Genomic DNA, 21412 nt, shown 5'->3' with positions numbered 1-21412 from the left:
TAGTTTTTAACCCTTGGAAACACATTTCTTTTGCCAAATTAATTACATACTTAGTCAATAGCAGGTCTAGAATTCAAACCTCGGTCTGACTCTGGAGACCACACTTGTCACCCTGTGAACCCAGATAGAAGGGACTGGGAGAGCGGGGAGAGTATATAGCTCATTGGTGGAGTGCGTGCTTAGCATGCATGAGGTCCAGGGTTCAATCCCCAGTACCTCCATTAAAATAAATAAGTAAATAAATAAACCTAATTACCCCCCCAAAACAAAACAAACAAACATAAATAAAATAAAAAAAATAAAAGAAGGGACTAGGAGGGTTAGTTGTGGAGCAGGAGAGCGGGGCTTTCTAGAGAAGTCAAGCCCCACCCCTCCCCGCCGTCTGTGCTTCTGCTGCCCTTAAGGGCATGTCCTAGTCTCCCCTGAGTTCTGAATATTACAGCCACCCTGGGGGGATGATCATAACAGTGTTCACAAATGTTCATGTCAAAGCTGTCCTGAGAACTGGTTCTGATAAAGAGGAGGCAGCACAGGGTCCCTGAGTTGGAGAGAAACTGCTGCTACCAAAGAGGAGGAAAGTCAGTGACACTAAATGCACGGGCAGTGATCCACGTGCGTGCACGTGGAGACCCTCACCCGATTATGCATTTCCCCATTCATCAGTGTTCCTTATGAAAACCTTTGGGAATAGCTGCCATTTCATTTTGCAGATGAGGAAGCTGAGGGTCAGAGAGTTCAAGTGACTTGTAAAGACCATCCAGTAAGCAAGATTCCACTGTAGATGTGTCTGACTCCAAAACTCACGCTCTTTCCACTTTTCCTGATGATTCTTCCTCTCCGTCTCCCTCTCGTTCCCTCCTGTATCTTGTTTGTTTTTCAGCAAGACCGTGGCTGCCCCTGGCTGGCAGTTTTCTCCAAGGAGCCCTTGCTTTGAGGCACAGGGTCCCCCAATTCCCACTGGGAGAGAAGCACCTGGCATCTTGCGTAAAGACCCAGGTGGGCAGTGTTTGGTCCCGTTATTTGTTTCTACCCTTTCCCAGAATCCCCACTTACCAACAATTAAAAAATATCAGACCTGATGGCTTCCACCTCTGAAGGGGACTTTTTCATCCCTCGGTGAGTGTCCTGGTGATAAGCAGCAGGAAATGAGCCATTTTATGAGGCGATAATGGGGCTATAAGCATCTTTAAAATCAACTGTGCCCAGCATCGCCTCCTATCATTTCAACAGGCTCTGGGTTTCTCGGGTCATATATAAAAACAGACAGCTCATATTCGGCGGCGCTCTACAGTTTGCCCGTGGTCTCACGTGGGCTGCAAGTAGCCCCCTGAGGTGGGCAGGCTGATGGCCCCCCTTTTTCAGATGAAGTAACTGAGACTCACCTCTCTCTGCAGCCAATGGCCAGTGCCCAGCTTGGAGCTTCTGTGACCATTTGACGCAGCTGGTGGCTCCCTCTGCCTTGAAACCCTTTCCACCTGCCTCTGGCACTTGCTGCCTCTTCATTTTCTTCTCACCTCTTCCATCCTCAGTCTCCCTCACTGACCCCTCCTCATCTTCCTCTAAACACATGAAGTGGTCCAGGACCCCAGCCCTCAGGGCTCTTTTCTCTCCACCTGCTTGGCCGTTTCCCCTGGTCCCCTGCCTTAAAATACCAGCTGTGTGCACACTGATGACTCCTGCATTTTCACCTTCACCTCAGCCTCACCTTGCAACTCCAGCTTGTCTATCGACTGTGTGATGCTGTCACCTGGATGTGGAATTGGTGTCTCAAACTCACTGTGTCCAGAACCAAGCTCCCCAGGGATCTTCCCTCCCCAAACCTGGCCTCTCTCATTCTTTCCATTCCATTAATGGCATTGCCGTCCTTCGGGTTTCTCCTCCTTGATGCGTCTTTCTCTCACCCTCCCCTTTGGATCCTTCTGCACATCTGTCAGCTCCACTTCTAAAACGTATTTATGAGCCAACCACTGTCTGTCACCTGCCCTGCCACCACCTTGGCCCAAGCCACCATCATCATTCGCCTAGATTATTGCAGTAGCTTCCTGGGTGACCCCTGACCTCTTCCTTCCCCCTCCTTCCAGCTCGTCACACAACAGTCGTATCAGGCCATTCCTCTGGTCAAAATCCTATAGTGGCTTCACATTGCACAGCACATGGGGACCTTGCCGTGGCCCCCACAGCCCTTCATGATCTGCTCTGCATCCCAGCATCCCCTGCTCCGTTACCTCACTGACTTCATCTCTCACTGCTCCCCCCTTGCTCACTTTGCTCTAGCCGCCCCGACAGCTTTCCTCCAACATGCCGGGCACACTTCGTGCTTGCTGTTCTCTGTGCCTGGAATGCTGTCCTCCCAGATAGCAGAGCACTCACTCTCCTGCCCCCTCCAGGTCTTTGCTCGAATGTCACCTTCTCAGTGAGGCCTCTGCTGACCACACTATTCAAAATAGCAATTCCCTGCCCCTTCCTCAAACTGCTCCCCGCTCATCACTTCATCTGATGATCTTTTCTCTGTAATGTTTGTCACCATCTGATATATCACCATCTGATACACGGTATATTGTGCTTACTTACTTTTTAGCATCTATCTGCCCCTGCTGGGATAGGCATTCCAGGCGGGCAACAGCTTTTGTCTGTTTTGCTCACTCACTGCTGGACTATCAGTGTTTAGAACCAGTGCTTGGAATGTGCTCAGTCGGAATCTGCCAGATGCACGAGAGGCTGTGACAAGGAAGTGGCTGCTGTCCTTCTGAGCCCCTGCCCACCAGCAGCCTGCAGCTGAGGGTGGAGCCAAAGCTGGGTGGAGTGACCCTGACAGACCTGGGCGCGGAGCTGCTGGGCACTGGAAGAACCGGGGCAGAGTGCCAGCCGGGGAGCCCTGCTGGGCCTGCCTGGTAGGAGAAGGAGGGAGAAGGGACAGGACCCTGAGGCCACTTTAGGGATCAGGGTCAGAGCTCACAGGCTCTGAGTCTGTGTCAGATGGACACCGCAGTGACCTGGGCTGGCCGTTTATACGTGTCCACAGCCTGCCTTGTCCCCAGGAAGCAGCTGCCATCACAGGCTGCTGTCTGATCACCTATTCCAAAGCCAGAGAAGGTATCTGAAGCCCATTAACAGATCCACAAGAAGATGATGTGGTTTCACAGAAGCATTTCAAATTCAATTTCTTTTTATTTCTTTTCAAACACAGCCTGTAATTCCGATGGGAAAATGACATAATGCCCGGAGATGGTAATTTCCCTGTGAGACGGCTTTGTGAAAGCAGCTTGGCATCTCTGGAGCCGAGGGGAAGGGCCCACCAGGGCCTGGGCCTGTCCCCCGTCCCTGCACCCATGGCCGAATCTGGCAGGTGGAGGGAGAGCTCTGAGGTCAGGCGTCACCGTATGACCTGAGAGAGAGGGCCAGCCTCCCACGTGCCTCTGTTACCACCGGCACTGATTTAGTTCGTTCTTTGCTGACCGAAGTGCCAACCCTGGGCTTCACCTCATTTTCTGGACTTTCATCGTGTCTTTCAGAACGCTTATGGAAGTCTGCCTCTCCTCTGAGTCAGACAGGGAGCTGAAGAGGTCAGTGGGGCGGGTCTGCACCTCCCATCCCAGCCCCTCATGACCTGACCTTCCCAAGCCCTCCTACCCTTCTCAAGCAATGAGAAAAAGGTTAGTGCTGGGGCCAGAGTGGAGAAGTAAAAGAGAGGCTAGGCCAGGTGAGATTCTGACATCACACAGGACAGAGCACGTGAAGCAGGGGCTGTCTGCTCCCCAAGGGGCGGGGGCTGCAAGGGAGCGCAGCTGTAATCGGGGAGGGAGGGTGAGCCGGCAGGTCTGGCTGAAGGTGCCTCTAAGGCAACTGGTAAGGGCAGCACCCCAAGCCCTGCCCCGTGGGGGTGTCTCTGGGGGTCTTAAAGGATCTGACACCCCATGGCCTTATTCCCTGTCGCCCCTTCCTCCCTTTCCTCTGAGGACAACTTGTATCTAGTCCCGGAAGCCATTGTCAAAACGGGCAGGACTGTGCCTTCCTGGTGCCCTCAGCACTAGCCGGCCCAGCGGAGGCGTGCAGGGAGTGGCTAAGGGATGAATGATGGACTAGCTAATTACACAGTTAATTCACGACAAGCTAGAGGAAGCCTCTGGCCTTTGCTGCCCTCCCAGGGGGTCTGAGGGGCGCTCCCTGGGACTCGGATGCTGCTGAAGGTTTGTGAGTAGCAGTGCCAGGATCTGATTTATGAGTTTAGAGGACTGTGGACTGCGGGCTGTGGTGGGAGAGTAAAGGGGAGCAGGGCAGGGGGAAGCCAGGAGATGACACTGGACCAGAAGAGAGCAATGGAGTGGGTGGGAAGATGTCAGATGCAAGACATTATTTTAAAGGAGAAGCAACAGGATCAGCTGATGGATGGGATGGGGGATATAAAACAAAGAGGGGTCAGGGCGGACTCCAAGGGGAGGTGTCATGTAGGCAGTTGGATATATGAGGCTGGAGTTCAAGGGAGAAGTCGGGAGGATCCAGGCAGGAGATAAATTTGAAAGTCATCAGCCTACAGGTGCTAGTTAAGCCATAAGGCGGAGTACCTGGGCAGCGAGCAGAGACGGGAGGGTGGGGAAGAGCCAAAGAGCCAGAGAAGGAACAGCCAGAGAGGCAGGAGGACACTAGGGCCAGCCCTCAGGGCCTCTTCAGAGCCTTTGTGCTGTCCCCACTGTCCTCTGCTGCCCCCTCCCCAGTCTCCCCCTTGTCCTCCTACTGCTCCCACTGTCTCCCTGCTGCCCCCTGCTGTTCTCTCTGTCCCCCCACCATCCCCACTGCCCCCAGTCACCTCTCCCTGCTGCCTCTACAGTCCCCACTCCCGCCAGCCCTGCCGCCGCTTGCTCACTGCTGCAATCCCAGCCTCACGGGTCACTGCTGAAAATTCAACTGGAACAGGTTTAGGAAAGACACGGAAGCCAGGGAGGTGGAGCCAGCACCACCCCCTGCTGTGAAGGGGAGTTGAGGAAAATAGCAGTAGCAGGGAGGACACCTGACTGTTTTTACAAGATGAGTGATACTAGGGCAAGTTTGTATGGAATAGGGTATAATCCAGTCTGGACAGAGAAATCGCTATTGCAGGAGAGAGGGAGGGTGCACCTGCAGGAGGGAGGTCCCAGACCCAAGATGCAGGTGTGACCTTCCAGCCATTGCAAGAAGGCGGCAGAGGACAGTAGCTACTGATGCTCAGTTATGGGCATTGCCGGGGGCCACGCGAGGATTCATTCATCCAGCAAATAATGACTGAACCCCTGCTCTGTGCCAGGCTCACTCTGGGCGCTGGAGACAGAGCCCCGAACAAAAGAGACACCAATCAATCCCTGCCCTCATGGAGCTTTCCTCCTAGAGCGGGAGGCAGACGGAAACAAAGGAGCAGTGATGGGTGTGCCAGCCCTGATGGCTCTCTGGGGAAGACACTGCAGGGGCGGACGAGAGGGAGGCCAGGGTTGGATGGGGACGGATGCTGCAGTTTTTAGTAGAGATATAAGTGCGAATGTGTATGTAAGGACCAGGAAAGAACTTTAACAAGAGGAAAACATACCTTACATACTAAGGTAAGGTCTTCAAAATTAAAAAAAAAAAATAGCATAACCATATAGTAGGAAGTTAGAGAGAGAGAAGCCAAAAAGAAATACCCAGTCAATATCCTACCATCCTCACCCAACAGCTATCATCAATTAGGACGGTCATTTCTATATCTGTGGGTCTTGGTCACGTAGTTGAGACACGGCTTAGAGACACACACACACACACACACACACACACACACACACTTTATCTCTACCATTTCCTTGTATCATGGTTACTAGACTCTTACACAAGTAGATTATTACAGAAACCATGCTGTACCTTGCTTTCTATTTCTAATATATTTCAGAGATAATCTCATTACTGATATAGCTCTTTAAACGATGAACCCAGAGACCACATATATAAGAATACACATGTATATAGTTTTGTCTCTCTTTTTTACATCATTATATAGTCTTTTGGGTTCATCTATTTGTATAATAATCTAGCTACCACGTTACAAAGAAATGGGAGAGGTGAAGATGTGTGCAGTGTGGTGTGTGTGTGTGCACTTTTGTTTCTAATTGCCTAAAGTACCTCTGAAAGGAACATAAGAACTTGACAAAAACAGGGTGCCTCAGGGGAGAGAAACTGGGCGTCCAGGGAGCACAGAAAACAAGACTTCGCTGTATAACTTTATATAGCACTTCGGTTCTGAGCCATGCAAACATATTGCCGTTAAAAAAAAAAATAGGAAGAGAAAGCCATTCTAAGGCTATTCCCCCCCAGTTTTCTCATCTGGAGAAAAATCCACGAAGGCTTTGGAGGGAGTGTTTGGAGCTCCGTGCTGCACGTGACGGGGGGAGGGGTGGGCAGAGGGAATGTCTGGAGGTGATGAGCTCGGAGCCAAGGCAGAGGCCAAAAAGGTGGGGAGAGGGGACAGAAGTGCCAGGGCAGAGGCAGAATTGATAAGACATCTGATGGGTTCTTTACTTGACAATCTTAAAGCCTGTTAGGCTTTGTGAGGCTTTATCATCTTTAAAATAAAAGCTATTTCAAAAAGAAACAAGAATCCACCTGCATAGCAGCATCTCCCTCTCCTTTTTCCTTGGAAGAAGCTTCCGACCCAGGTAGCCTACTGTCAAGCCTCTTTTGTTGGGTCCTTAAATATAATAACATTTCCCTTCATCATCTCCCTCCATCCACTGATTTCCATAAAAAGCTTTCAGATTATTAAGTAATGAAGCTCTAAATGACCTGGACAGGGAGAAGGAAGCACGCCTTAAGGTGCTCAGCACGTTACCATCAAATATGGTTCCAGAAACGCTGCTTTCTTAAGTGGTGCTATTTAAATGCAAAGGAACAGCTCGATAAGCTGTAAAAGCTTAACTCTTTTCATTCCTGAGACCCCCCACCTCAAAAATCGTAGAGGTCTGGAGACAGACTGGGGAGGTAAGAGGAGAAACTGTGTTGGGCTGACACTGAAGGGGTGTCCTTACCAGGAGTTTAAGGTCACACACACACAGGCTGGTCTCTGGCAGGCTCCCATGGTGACAGAAGGTTCCCTGACTGTGAAATCCCCTTCTAGTTATTACTCTGGCCCCATGGAGCAGGGGTTCAGGAGCGGTGTGGTGGACTAAGGCAGACCCAGGTTCAAATCTGGGCTCTGCCATGTACGTACTGTGTAAGTTTGGGGAAGTCACTCACCCTTTCTGGGCGGGTCCCTCAGTGTGTACAGCATGTATTTACTGAGCTCCTTCTACGGTCAAAGACTGTGCTGGGCAAGGGGCATCGGGCAGGGGACAAGGAGACATGCTCCCTGCTCTTGTGGGGCGTGTCCACTGGCAGGTGTGACAGATGAAGAGAGTGAAGCCATTTCCAATAGAACTAGAAAGACCATTTGAGAGGAACTATTTCCTCAACCTCTGAACTGGACGAAACTGCCTATATTCCAAGAAGTCAGCAGGAATAAGACTGTCCTGTAGAACGGACTGATAAAAACGAACTTTCACCTCGTGACCACCCCGCCTGAAGTACGAATCTGGCTTTGCTTGTCAGCACCCATGAGCTCTTCTTAAAAACAACTTAATCCTTCTTTTTTCCATAAAAGCCCCAATTCTCTCTTGTAAGCGGGAGGCTATTTGCGTTTCTACTTGAATCTCTGTACCCCAAACTGCAATTCTTTGATCCCGAATAAATGCTTTGTCTCTTGAATTGGTTTCTTATTTTTCAAGGTGACACTGGGCACGGGGCAGAGGGCAGTGGACAAGGCAACACTGTCCCTGCTTTTGTGGGGCTGTCCTCTAGTGGGTTAATAATAGCACGAGAGGACAGAACGAGATATGTGTAAGGAAAGGACCAGATAATGGGAAGGAAAGGGGCAGCTCGGATTCCTGAGTCATGTTCGCTGTCTGCACCCCCTTCTCTCTGTGGCATCGGCACTTCTGCCTGACCTACTTCAGCCTCATCTCCTGCTTACCTGTCATGACCACGCTTCTCAAGGCTGCTAAGTCCCTCTGCCTAGAATGTCCTATGTCTTAAGCAGCTCCTCCTTGGAAAAGCCCTCCTTCTTTTTTTGAATAGCAATTTCTATATTTAAGGTGGACAACATGATGTTTTGATATATGTAGTAAAATGATTACTATAGTCAAGCTAATGGACATATCCACCTCCTCAATAGTTGCCTTTTTTGTTTTGTGGTGAAAGCACCTGAAATCTACTTTCTTAGCAAATTTCCAGCATACAATACAGTACACTTCATGAAGGTCACTTGTCGTGCATTAGATCTGTGGATTTATTCATCCTACATGAGTACATCTCTGTGCCCTTGGACCAACATTGCCCCATTTTCCTGACCTCCCTGCCATGCCAACACCTCCCTGAAGCCCCCAGATTCTCAAATCATCCTTTTCCATGACCTCAATCATGTTGCATGATTATCTGCTCACTTCATTTGTTCACTTTACAGGTCTTCCCCCGCTAGAAGTTGTCTAGCAAAGCAGCCATCTTAGAGTAGATGCTTGATCAAATATCCTGAATGAATGTTCAGTAAATGGAAGTGTTTATTCCTAAATGTGACATGATCTGGAAAGAAGATCTGTAAATTACTACTGCCACCTGAAGACACATTCATAGAACTTCGTGATTTTCACGCCATGGAGATGTCACAGGTTTACAGAGCAATCTGCAGCAGAGGTAACTGAATGCCTCCTGATGTTCTTTGTTCTCAGAGTGAGATCTGAGGAACCCTCAGGGTCTGTGAAGGCATTGTTAGGGTCTCTTAAGTTTTCTATGAGAATGTAAACATTTTATATATTTATGATAACTTAAAAAAATCAGTTTAAGCATACTATAGATGACCCTGAAGATCTTATAACCAAGCAGCACCAGGCGGTTTCAGTGGCCGGGATGCTTGGTGTTTACATCCTATTGCTTCTCGCTACAGTGTTACTGTGGGCTGCTGTGGCAGAACGTCTTGTTCTGCCCAGATCCCTCTTCAGCTGCTGGGAAAGATAAAGGATGGCCCTTAGTTGTCAGTTCTTTCAGGGTATTGCGTTGAGTGGATGAAACTACCCCACATGATGTTGGCAGAGACCTTCTTTGGGTCTGTTACCCAGCTCAACTTCACCCCTGCCTGGTTCTGCTCCCCGCCTCCCCCCGCCCCACACGGTGGTTCCCAAGAACATCCCTGATAATGTCTGCTAATCTTGACTCAATCTGCTGCCCAGAGAATCCAGCTGCTAGAGTCAGTGGATAAAGAGAGAGGCAGAGTTAGCAAATCAGTGACATTCTCACCAGGTAAAGCCCAAATGATAAATGAGATGTCAGAGGATGGGGGAGCAGTGGAGAAGTGAGGCCAAAGGACTGCGGTGTGCAGGCTCACCAACCCCTGAAGGACCACAGCAGGGCAGTCAGCGTCGAACCTAGACTGTCAACAGCCATTTAATTTCAGCAAAACGGCATCACCCACCACATTAAAGCAAAGCTCCTAATTAGCATTTTAAACGGTTCGTAGTTTTGTTTGTGTTATTATTATCACTATTTTGCTTTTATAGTCATGCGAGAGCTAGAAGCGTAAGGAGTTAATCTCTAGTTATCTTTGCACATATTTAAATAATAATATGATGAAAATAATTATAGTTCAAACTGGAGGGTATTGCTCTTTAAAAGAGGTCCATATATTGCTCAGGTGTGGAAATTTTCCAGTTTTGCAACAACATGGTATAAAGAGCCTGGGTTTTGGAGGCTCTGTGGCTTGACTGTGCAACCTTGGGCATGTTCCTTAATTCTTTCAGCCTTGATTTTCTCATCTCCAAAATGGGCTAAAGACATCTACCTTACAGGCTTGTTGTAAGATATAAATGAGCTCTCACTGAATGTTGAATGCTTGCACAGTTCCTGACCCGTAGTAAGTGCTTGATAAATGGCAGCGGGCAGGAGAGACCTGAAGAATGCCCCTCTTTGCAAGCCATTTCCAACCTGGAAATGCTCTGCTGTCTGCCTCCAACCCTAAAAGACAGGATTCTAAGAGGAGGATCCAGTTTTAGGAAAGTGACTTCCAACAAGGAGTCAGAGTTAAATTTGCTTAGAAACTAGCAAGCAAGCAAACACTAAAGCCCCAAGGCCCTCAAGTGAAAGGTTAAAAATAAAATAATTAAGAGCTATGGCCTAAATCTAAATTCAGAGCATTTTATGGAGAGGGTGTGGAGAAAAGGGAATCCTCCTACACTGTCGGTGGGAATGTAGTTTGGTGCATCCATTGTGGAAAACAGTATGGAGATTCCTCAAAAAACTAAAAACAGACTTATCATGATCCAGCAATTCCAGTCCTGGGCATTTGTCTGGAGGAAGCTCTATTTTGAAAAGATACATGCACCCCAGTGTTCATAGCAGCACTATTTACAATAGCCAAGACATAGAAGCAACCTAAGTGTTCATCAAGAGATGAATGGATAAAGAAGATGTGGTGTATATATATACAATGGAATACTACTCAGTCATAAAAAGAATAAAATAATGCCATTTGCAGCAACATGGATGGACCTGGAGATTGTCATTCTAAGTGAAGTAAGCCAGAAAGAGAAAGAAAAATACCATATGATATCACTCATATGTGGAGTCTTAAAAAAAGACACAAATGAACTTATTTATAAAACAGAAACAGACTCACAGACATAAAGAACAAACTTATGGCTACTGGGGGGTCAAGGGGCTGGGAAGGGATACATTGGGAGTTCAAGATTTGCAGATACTAACTAACATAAATAAAATAGATAAAACAAGTTTATATTGTATAGCACAGGGAACTATATTCAATATCGTGTAGTAACCTATAATGATAAAGGATATGAAAAGGAATCATGAGATGGGGAGATTATCCTGGATTTTACAGGCATATGTCTGCAGGGAGTTCTAATTCAAGTCCCTATGAGAGGGAAGCCTTATGAGAGGCACTGTGAGGATGTAAGAAGAGATTGGGGTGATGTGGCCACAAGCCAAAGAATGCTGGCAGGCACTGAAATCCTGGAAGGGACAAAAAGCCTGGAGCCCCCTGAAGGAGCTAGCCTGGCCAACACCTTGGTTTCACCCTTGTAAGATTCATTTTGGACTTCTGACCTCCAGAACTGCAAGAGAATAAATCTGTGCTGCCTTAAGCCACTGAATTTGTGGTCATTTGTTATAATAGCAATAGGAACGAACACAATTCCTATGGGCCCTACTTGCCCTTTCAGTTAGTGAGTCTAGAGAAAACGAAATAATGCAGACCATCACTAGGAGGAAGGTGTGGAAGCGGCACAGCTGTCAGGGTCTGAAGAGCTGATCTGAATCATGTCTCTCTACTTTCTACCCTTTGTGACCTCAGGCCTGTCTGTCAGCCTTTTGGAGCCTCCCTCCCCTCCTCTCTATAAAGTGGGACTAATGTTAACGATGGGGTTGTTGTGAAGATTAAATGTTTATGAGCCATAATACTATGTGAACTATTTTTGTGATTATCGTTACTGTTAATTCAAATTGAAGACTGGACTCAAGATGCCACCTCATAGGAAGATGACCTAATGAAGGTTAAAATGTACCTAAGGAGACCCCATGCACGGTGGATTCAGCGATTCATGGTTTCGGAGCATCAGGCTGAAAAAATCTTAGTTCTTAGACGCCTGTCTGTAGTTCCCGCTGAACCTCACTGAACTTAACCCAGGGCCCGACTGCAATTCCCTACTTTTACTACCCAGGCTGAGTGTGGAGATACTGTCACTTGGACTTCTCTCTGATGTGATGTTTTATTTTCTTTTGAAATAAAATAATCAATAGTCCAATCATCTCTACCTGTTGGACAGTTTTTCTGCCCTTTTCATTTCCTGAAGGATAAATCATGAAAATAATCCATGCTGGAAGCTATAACAATAAAAACAACTATTATTTCTCAAACTCAAGACCATTCACATGTCTCCAGTCTATCTTCATTGGCACAGCACAATCTCCCAAAGCTAAAGAGAGAAAACAAATCGCTTGTAAGTTTGAAGTTGGATCCCATCATTAATTTTCTTTTCCCATTTGTAATTCAGGTGAGTGCTGCCTCACTCAGGTTGTAAGGACAGAACTGCTGTTGGATTGAACTACGGGTAGTTTTGGTTCAAAAAAATTGTATAATGGGGTTTTCCTTATTACAAAAGTGTGTTCACTGCCGATCATTTAGAAAACAGAGCTGGGAAAGAGAATATAAAGACAACCTATAAACCCACCACCCACAGATAACCACTGCTGCTTTTCCATCTTAAGCCAAAAAAACCCCACCTCAGTGCACCTGAGTGTGACATTTATGGAATCACCAAAGCAGCTTAATTCCAATGATAATAGGAGACTGGATTCTGTCTTCCTCCACGTAGCTGGGCCCTGCTGTGAGGGAGTAGCTCTGGCCTAAACTCACAGCCCAATCAGCTGCACCTTGGAGAAGCCACTCTTGTACTGCACACCTTCTTATTAGTGCAAGAGCCTCCTCTCTCTCTTCCTGCCTCCCATTTTGCTCTCCCACCCTCCTCCAATCCACCATAAGGCCTATTCTAAAACATTCACTTGACCAGGTCAATCCACTTACTGAAATTCTTCCTCTGACTTCAGGGATAAAGTCTAAATTTTATAGCCGGGAACACAGGCTTCATGTTTCAGCACTGCCTACTTCCCCAACCTCACCTCTCCCTATCTTACCTGTACCCCTGACCCCATCCACCACCATCTTCATCTTCCTCCTCATCAGCAAACCAACCACCAGATACTGGGTGTGGTCTACACGCTAGGCACCACATTAGGCACCTGATATACATTGTCTCATCTACGTACCAACTGTCCTAGGAGATGGGGGTGATGGATGAGAAAACTGAGGCTCAGAGAAGCCCAACAATTCTCTTCTGTGCATAAAGCCAAGAGTCAGAGGAGCCAGAATCTGATTCCAGGGTCCTCTGCTGTCAAAGCATAATGATCAGCCATACCTGTCTTCCTACTGAATATGCTTGCAATTTCTTGAACCAGACATTCTATACTTCAAGATTCTATGCCTTGGCATAAACCATCACCTCCCTGAGGTGTCTTTAGCCCCTTCTCACCTAGAAAATGCCTTCTTGTCCTTTCAAATGCAGCTCAAGCCTTGGGGTTGGTGTAGCTGCCCCTTCTCTGTGCTTCCAAGGAGTCCTATGTTGACCTCAGTCATGGGATCCGTATCACTGACCTGCAGCTACCTTCTTCCATATCAAGTATCCCCCGCTCCCCTTTCCCCACTGGGAGTGGCTCAAGGTGGGGGGGCAGCTGTGTCTCATCCATCAGTATAGCCCTCATCCCCCCTCTCTAGCACAGGATTTGGCAGAAGGAAGATAACAAATAAATGTTTGTTTAATAAAAGAATGAATGAGCAGCAGCTCCTAGAGCCTTCAAAGAGGCTTCAGCTGATCAAAACTTGAATTGCTTACAATGTTCCTGCCAGAAAGGGCTCAGAGAAGTAAGGAAAATGAAACCCAGAAAGAATTCCTCTGTGCCAGCTCCCTTACCAGACTGGAGCCAGATGAGAGAGCCCATCATTTGTAAGTAACTGCTGACGCTCAGGGGGGCAGGAGGGAGCTGAGATTCCCCAGTCTTTTTAAAAAATCATTATTCTGTTTAATTCTTGTCACTTGAGCTTTTTGCGATCCAGGTAAGGTCTCGTGGCAGGTGAGGTGTAACAGAATATGCCGTCCTGAAATACGCCTCTTTGGCATAAAGCTTATTCTGAGCTGATTATTTTGAGAAACTGCACACACAGGAGAAGCTCTGAGAACAGAGGAGAGATTACCCTTTTGTAAGAGAAATTTACATCAGAAAGGGAAGAGCGCTATTACTGGAGATGCTTTTTCATCCGCAAGACTGATCTGCATGGCAGGGCAGATTTTGTTTACCATACATTTCCTCTTCTTCTCTCCCTCTGAACTGCCTGCCTTCCTCCCCTTTGAAGCCCCAGACCCCTATCCCTTTCCTTAGCTCAGGACAGTATATAACCCTCAATTACCCAGCTGCCTTTTGAGTCTCACCTCTCTGTGGGGCTCTCCTTATGTATATACATGTAAACGTATACTCATAATTAAAATTGGTTTTTCCTCCTGTTAATCTGTCTTTTACTATGGTGGGGGTGGGGATCTCAGCCAGCAACCTAGAAAGGTAGAGAGAAAATTATTTTTTCTCCCCTACAGAGGGAATCTGGCTTTGGAAGTTTCTGAGAAGCAAAGAACAGAAGAAAGAAGGGAGAACACTATGTCCAGCACCTACATGGATTGGGAGTGAAGACTGGAGGTGAGGGTGGAGACAGGACTGGGGGACGCTTGCTCAGCTGTCACATTCACAAGAGCCTCAGATTAGAATCTGGTGTGCTCTCCAGAGGCACAGAGATATACCAACAGAACCGAATAAAGAAACTCATCTCACAACTTTTAACATGTCCTGCTACTGACTGACCCCATTTATGGTGAAGTGTAAATGAGAATTTTTATAACTTCTGTAAATTATCTTCAGACACAACTTTATTGCATGAAAGTTTTGTATTAAAGCATTACCCCAATTTTGTCAGTCCTGCTATAGCATTTTCCCCACTTTTTAATATGTCAAGAGCTTTTTTTTGTTTCCTCCTCCTGGGCAGCTCCGGCTGTGTTGGAAGATCTGAGTGTGACCTCTGCACCTTGGGTAGTAGTTTGTTTGATCCTGAGGGATAAGTAAAGGCGGTGGTACAGTGGTGAAGTGGATTTATCTGACTCGTGAGAGCTGATTATACACACCTCTTCCCAAATCTGTGTTCAGCGACATCACACGCGTAGCTTGATACTGGTCACAGTGGGCGTATTTACACCACAGAAACTGGCAAACACCACCAATCAGGGCTTTTTCTTTTTCCACTCAAGAGCCATTGCTAATCACTTACTAGCGCATCACTGGTGGTGGGAGAGGAGAGGGCAGCCCTAAGCTGGAGGCCAATGGTATTTTTCTCACCTAAGGATGGTGAACACAAAGGAGGGGAGACTCAAGATACTCACTGGGTGTCCGGATGTAGAGAGCATCCAGATTCATGGGCAGAAGCTATGTGTCAGTGCTCCCCAAACTGGCTGGGCTTCAGAATTCACCAAAGACTTTTCAAGCCTACTTATGTTCAAGTCCCACCTCTGAGCTACGGAATTCAAATCTCTGGGTGAGGCACAGGGGTTTTAAAAATGTTCTCAAAATGATTCTGGTCAATGGAATGGCATATGGGAATCTTTGCTTTGTGTCTCAAGATATTAAGACACCTAAGAAAAAAGATAAGGTGCAACTTCATAGGACATAGATTTCCTAAACAGGTCTCCAGTCTCTTCACTTAATGCCTCTGTCACCTGTCACAGCTTGATGGGACCTGGGTTATGATGGTGGTGGAGAGAGTGGTGCAGGGCCTGAACAAGGAAGAGACTGGGGAATTAACATTAATAGGAAAAGGTGTGCCTTGAAGAGATTTTTTTGTGCTGCAATAAAGCTTTACCAGACAAACTCCTTTGATTTGGGTTTAGGCCATTCTATCACCTGTGAGTGAGTTCCTGACAGACTTCACAGGGCCGTAAAATATCTTATGGGCCAGTATGACTCCAGCACCCATGCAGCTGAAAGTGACCCTAATCTCAGCAAAAGCTGCCGACTCGGGCTGGAGAGGACAGTCATCCCTGGGGCAAAACCGTCAGTGAGGGCAGGGAGTGACCAGAAGGCTGGTAGGTGGTGGCGACCGGGGGGCAGAGGCTGGTATGGCTGGGTGTGAGGAGCCTCAAAGGAGCATGGTTCCTTCCACAAGATGGGGTGTGAGGAGGTGATGGGAATAGGGTAGAGCCTGACCCCTCCTCCTTTCTTGAGTTATGTGGGACGTGCCCTTTGCTGGAGAGGTCGGGGAGGGGGAGGCTTTTCTTAAGGAGGAGATGGAGGGAGAGCTGTGTGATGGGGTTGGGGTGTGGAGGGGCTTTGAAGGACACGTGAGGACCATTTCTCACCGTCCTAGGATGTCAGTGAGTCCACCCAGAGTGAGGCTCTGGCTTTCCCCACCACGGTTGTCCTGCTGTATATTACTGTATATCAGCAGCATTATTTATAATTTTAAAACCTGTGTTTAAGTTCTGTGTCTAAATTCCAGGTGTAGTGAAAACAGCCTAGGCCTTGGAAGATGACAGGCCTAGATGTGAATTCTGACTCTTTCCTTTTTTAGCTGTGAGGTCTTTGGCAAGTCATTTCACCTGTCCCACCCGCAGTTTCTTTGTATGTACGATGGGCATAGTAACTCTCTCTACCTTTTGGGTTGCAGTGAAGAATAAATCAGATATTGTCTGGAAGTTCCCTCTATATTGTCTGAGATGTAGTTTTTTTTTTTTCTTTGTGGTAGGTTCTTAATAATCCTTGACCCCTGTCCTTGACCAAGTCATCTGTTTCTTCATGGTCTGACACCAGTTTCATGAAGGTGCACAAAATATGTTGGCTGAAGGAATGAACGGAGTAAATGAATAAGTGAATTAATTAATGAATGCTAATTTTCAAAAAAATATGTTATGAAGGAAACCCAAGGCATTCTGCCATGGCTGAATGGATTTCTCCTGTAATTCCCGTAAGCATATAGCCCAAGATGGGTCCTCTGTCCTACTTCAAGGTCAGATCCATTCCATTGTCTTGACCTTGGCATAACAAGCCATGGAAAGCTTGTAGCTTTTTCCCCCCCCTATTTTAATCCTTCTCTCCATTTAATGGGCTATGTTTTGTCTGGAAACAGTGGGGTGAAGATAATGGATAATAACATTAACATTATCCCCACTGGCATGATCCAGATATTATTCAATTAAAGTAATAACTCCTAATGCAAGATGAATTGTTTTTCTCTTAAGAACCCAATTCAGCCATCAGCTCACCATCATATTCAGGTGACAGAAATTACCTTTAAGTCATAGATCTGTAATGTGATGTCGAAATGGATTTCTAATTATATTTTATGATGCTACATTATAGACATTTTTAAGGTCAGGGTGCATAGCTTGTCGTGTTTTCATTTTCTATCATAAGGCAATTCGAAATCCTTTTCAGAGACATGACGAACAAAAATTAGAAATTTGGAAGCAAAATCACTTCAAAGGAGTGCTTAACACAACGTAACAATGTCACCTCAGTAAGGATACTAATAAAAAAGACTATCATTGTTACTTAACTTTAATACTGGTACTCTGAGGACAGAGATTGGGAAAGAAAAATAATCTTCCCATCATGGAATTTAAGAGCTTTGTCATCTAGGATGTTGGCTGGACCACATCCAGAGTCTAGTCCTCTCCTTTCCTGGCCCAGGACCTTGGTTTTGGAGGTGTGTACAGAGGGGAGCAACCAGAGGAACTGGCTCATACACCCAGTCTCAAGATGTAGAAGAGATGCTCAACAGTAAGAAACAGGAAAGTCAAGTGGACTTCATGTAAACCTTTGCATGCTTGGGTAGCACAACCTCCCCATGTTGGACAGTCTTTTTGAGGAGCCATAATCTTAACAGAATATTGCCTGGGAAGCACAGAGTTGAAGCAAAGGGTGTAGCTGAATAGTTCTAATGGACAGAGTCATGGAGCTATCTTAGTCAAACACGTTTACCTCCAGTCTGAGAACAGATCTGCCTTGTAGATCAAAGCATCGTGTCAGCTGGCCATGGTGGACTCTCTCTCGAGGCACAGAAGACCTTCACAAACTCCTTCTCTTTGACCACCCTCTTTCTAAAGGCCATGCTGGCCACTCCCTTTTATCTACATCTTCTTCCTTCAGCCAGGCTATAATATGATCCAAATGGGTGGCAGTTTTATAACAAACATTTGACTTCAGAGGATACAGCCTAGTTGTGATGATTGGAATTTGGCCATCACCCACTCATAACCAGATCTCAGGGCCACTTCCTTCTGCACGAATTTGTCCTCCTTCAGCTCTTAGAGGGGGCCTGCCTGCCCTCCACATGATGGCGGCCCTTCACCATGGGCCCACTACCTACCGTCTACACTTTCATTTAGGGAGAGAGATTACAACAAGGACAGCTTTTCCCTCACAGTCTGAATTTACCTGTTAGAGTTTTCTAGCGAGGGATGAATTCCCTGCTGCTTTTCAATAAAACTGAATGTGACCATAGAAGGTAGGAACATTGCAGTGAGCAAGAAATAGGAAGGTTCCATAAGTGAATGTGTGGAAGAAGAGATCTGTATTTATTCGAGTTCTTCTGAGTGAGCTAGAAGCATGGCACCCCGCATAGGTGGCAGTGGGTCGGGGACAGACGGGAGCAGGATGGCTTTCTGCACCCACCCAGCGTGAAAAGATCTAGGAGGTAGGGATACTTCAGGGGAAGCCCTTGAGGAGGGGCAAATTCTTCCTCCACTGAGATGGGGCTCAGTTCCCACCCATCCCACCAAGTGCCTTGTTCATTTTCCACAGCACAAAGCAGAATTTTGTCCTCCACTATTGAGAATTCATAAAACAGAAAAGTTATTCTATCCAAATTGTGAACAGAGCCTACTTCAACCTCACCTGCAACTAGAAAAACAAGTTATAATAGAGAAAAGAAATAGATATTTGCAGCTTGCTTTTCTAGGCTGTTCCTAGTGTGGTTCCGATCTGCCCTGAGACCATCACACAGCCTTCCTTGTGGCACTGAACCAAGCCAACGGATGGAGGAGGCATGGCTCAGGGAACATTTCTCAGGTCCCTAGGCAATCCCGTTGCCTACTTGTCACCAGGACCAGAAATATATGGGCTGCAAGGGCACACCTACCACCTGAATGGTCCTGGAACAAATGCCCCTGTGATCGGGCTGACACTTGGCTCATTCACCACCCATTTATTAGGTGTCTACTGTGTGTACCAGGTGCTGGGAACACAGAGATAATTAAGACATGGCTCCTGCCCTTGAGGAGCTCGTATTTTATCAGGAGGACAGACGGAACTCATAATGACAAGTCAGGGAGAGGTGGGCCTCAGTGCTGGGGCTGCAGTGAGGAGGAAGTATTCGTTCTCGCTGGAGCAGCTGAGTTCTCACCAGGTACTTCACAAACCCCGTGACACAGACAGGATGCAGACCCCCTAGGGGAGGGAGAGAGGACCTGGGAGGGAGGAGGATGTAAAATAACTGGCTTTCCCAAGTCTCCCACCTTCCATCTCCTTGTAAGGGATGGTTCTGAGAGCCACGAGTGTCCCAGATGTAACTCTGGGGCGATCATCAAACAAAAGTGGGCGTGACTGCGTCTGTTTCAGCACCAAGTATTAGCTGTAATGCAACGTGGCAGTGAAAATCATATTTCCCATTTGCTGAACACTGAGGCCAGTGGTTTGCACACTGTAGTCGTATCGGAATCACGAGAAGGGCTTGTTAAAACAGACTGTTGGCCTCTTACCCCCTGGATTTCTGACTCGGTGGGTCTGGGGAGAGCCTGCATTTCTAACAAGTTCCCAAAGGCCAACCACTGACCTAGAGAGAACCTGTCACACAGCAGGGGCTCAATGAATGATAGTTATTAATAGTGTCAGGCATTGCGCTTAGTGCTTCACATAAACTAGCTAACCTAACCCTCATCGCAGTGCTGTGTTGAAGGAACTATTACTATATTCTCATGTTCTACATGAGAACATGGAGACCTGGAGCTTTCACTATCTTGCCCAGGCTCACAGAGCTAATGAAGTGGCAGACACAAGAAGTAAACACTGGTATTTGTGAGTGAAGAATCCATGTTTTTTTTCTGTCACTCTATTCTGCCTCTTTACTAGTGTTTTTCCTTCCTTCTTTTTTTAATACAGAAGCTAAAGAGATTCAACTCCAAATAAGTGAATTCTAGAGTCATAATACCCTTATTCCATCTCAAATCCCCAAGTATATTATTAAAATTATCCCTCAAGAGCCCGTGGAAAGGCCATTTATTTCTTGAAAATAGTTGTGAAAACATCTAAGGGCGTGAGCTGGCTGTGCCCTGAGCCCAAGGAGCCTCCCAGGCCAGAAGCCATCAATCTCTTTTTAAACAGTCAGTGGAGCACATTTTGTTAAATAAAAGTATATTCAGAACCCCAATATATAAGCAGACAGGAACGAGGCTGCTTTTAGGCTTATGAAGTGAATGCTGGTGCCAGCAGAAATGACTGAGCCTTGAGCACTTGTGGACAGAAACTGAAAGCTCTCCCCATAGAAGCATCAGGGCCGATACAAACAACAGAAGCATCCGACCTCTCAGGATCAGGATGCAAAAGAGGATCTGTGAGTTTCTCAGAACCAGGAAGACGGCGGAAGAAAACCCAGTGAACACCCACCGACACGTGCCGCCTGCTCTGAGGAAGGGCTTCCCATGCTCTTGTGGGGTGGGGCTGCTTGGCTGGATGTGGCTGCTGCTAGGCCTGCCTCGCAGGGATGGTTTTAACATTAGTTAGATCGATTTCACAATTTATGGTTGATAAACCGTTTAGTGAGCTATTTAGCTCATTCCTCGTCAACTAATTCTTTGGTAGTCTCTGTGAAGTTGAGTAAAATACATTAGCTATTTCTCAGGAGCAGGGTTCACCACAAAGCGAGCCCAACTGGTAATTACCATTCCTATTCAATGAGAGGTTCAAGTAAGCAACCGCTCCTAATGGGGGTGTATCTGCACATCATTTGCTTGTGCTTGGCTGAGTGGCCAGATACTGATAGGTGTGTGCAGCGTACCCTATGATTGATTCCCTACTCAGCCTTCATTACCCAGTGAAGACCCTCTGCACTTACAGGACAGATTCATAAACCACCTTCAGATATCAACTCCATTATTTAGAACTGAATCTCATCCACCACCATCTATTTCTTTTTTGGACCATCAAGAGACACCAAGAACTAACTGTCTCCCAATACTCACTCTCTCCATCTTCCATTAGTAAGAGCTTACAGTCAAGTGTGGCCACATGCTAATATTTAGCCAATGTGATGCAAACAGGGGGTTGGTATAACTTTTGGATCATCTTTTTAAGGAAGCTGTTTGCCTTCTATTTTCATTTCTCTCTTCCTCTCCTACTACTTTAGAAGGAGTAGCAACTAGAACACCTGTCTTGGACCCAGATGTGGGAGTCATGTATGGAGCCTGGCAGAAACAGACCACCAGCCATGTGTTGCCGACCCCTGGACTCTTACGTGTGAGGAAAATAAACTTCCACCTGATTTAAATCACCATATCTTTGGTCTCTTTCTTACAGCAGCTTAGTTTTTAACCTATGTGTGGATCCAAGATGACCATCAATTCTATACTCCTCTGATTAAATGAGACGTGGGGTCTACTCCCCTCCACTTGAATGTAGGAAGATTTGTGACTACTTTGGCCAATTTCTAGGTCCAGGCCTTAAGAAACTGGCAGCT

The 21412-nt window shown here is 46.8% G+C and overlaps 1 protein-coding gene across 2 annotated transcripts in view; it reads right to left on the bottom strand.

Moving 5' to 3' along the window:
- SPON1 (spondin 1) overlaps positions 1 to 21412 on the bottom strand; it is a 242759-nt gene that overhangs the window by 22354 nt on the left and 198993 nt on the right. The window lies entirely within an intron of this gene.

Source organism: Vicugna pacos, chromosome 10, assembly GCF_048564905.1.
Source record: "Vicugna pacos chromosome 10, VicPac4, whole genome shotgun sequence".
Classification (NCBI taxonomy): Eukaryota; Metazoa; Chordata; class Mammalia; order Artiodactyla; family Camelidae; genus Vicugna; species Vicugna pacos.
Note: the sequence above shows the minus strand (reverse complement) of the source record. Positions and strands in the feature narration are given on the sequence as shown.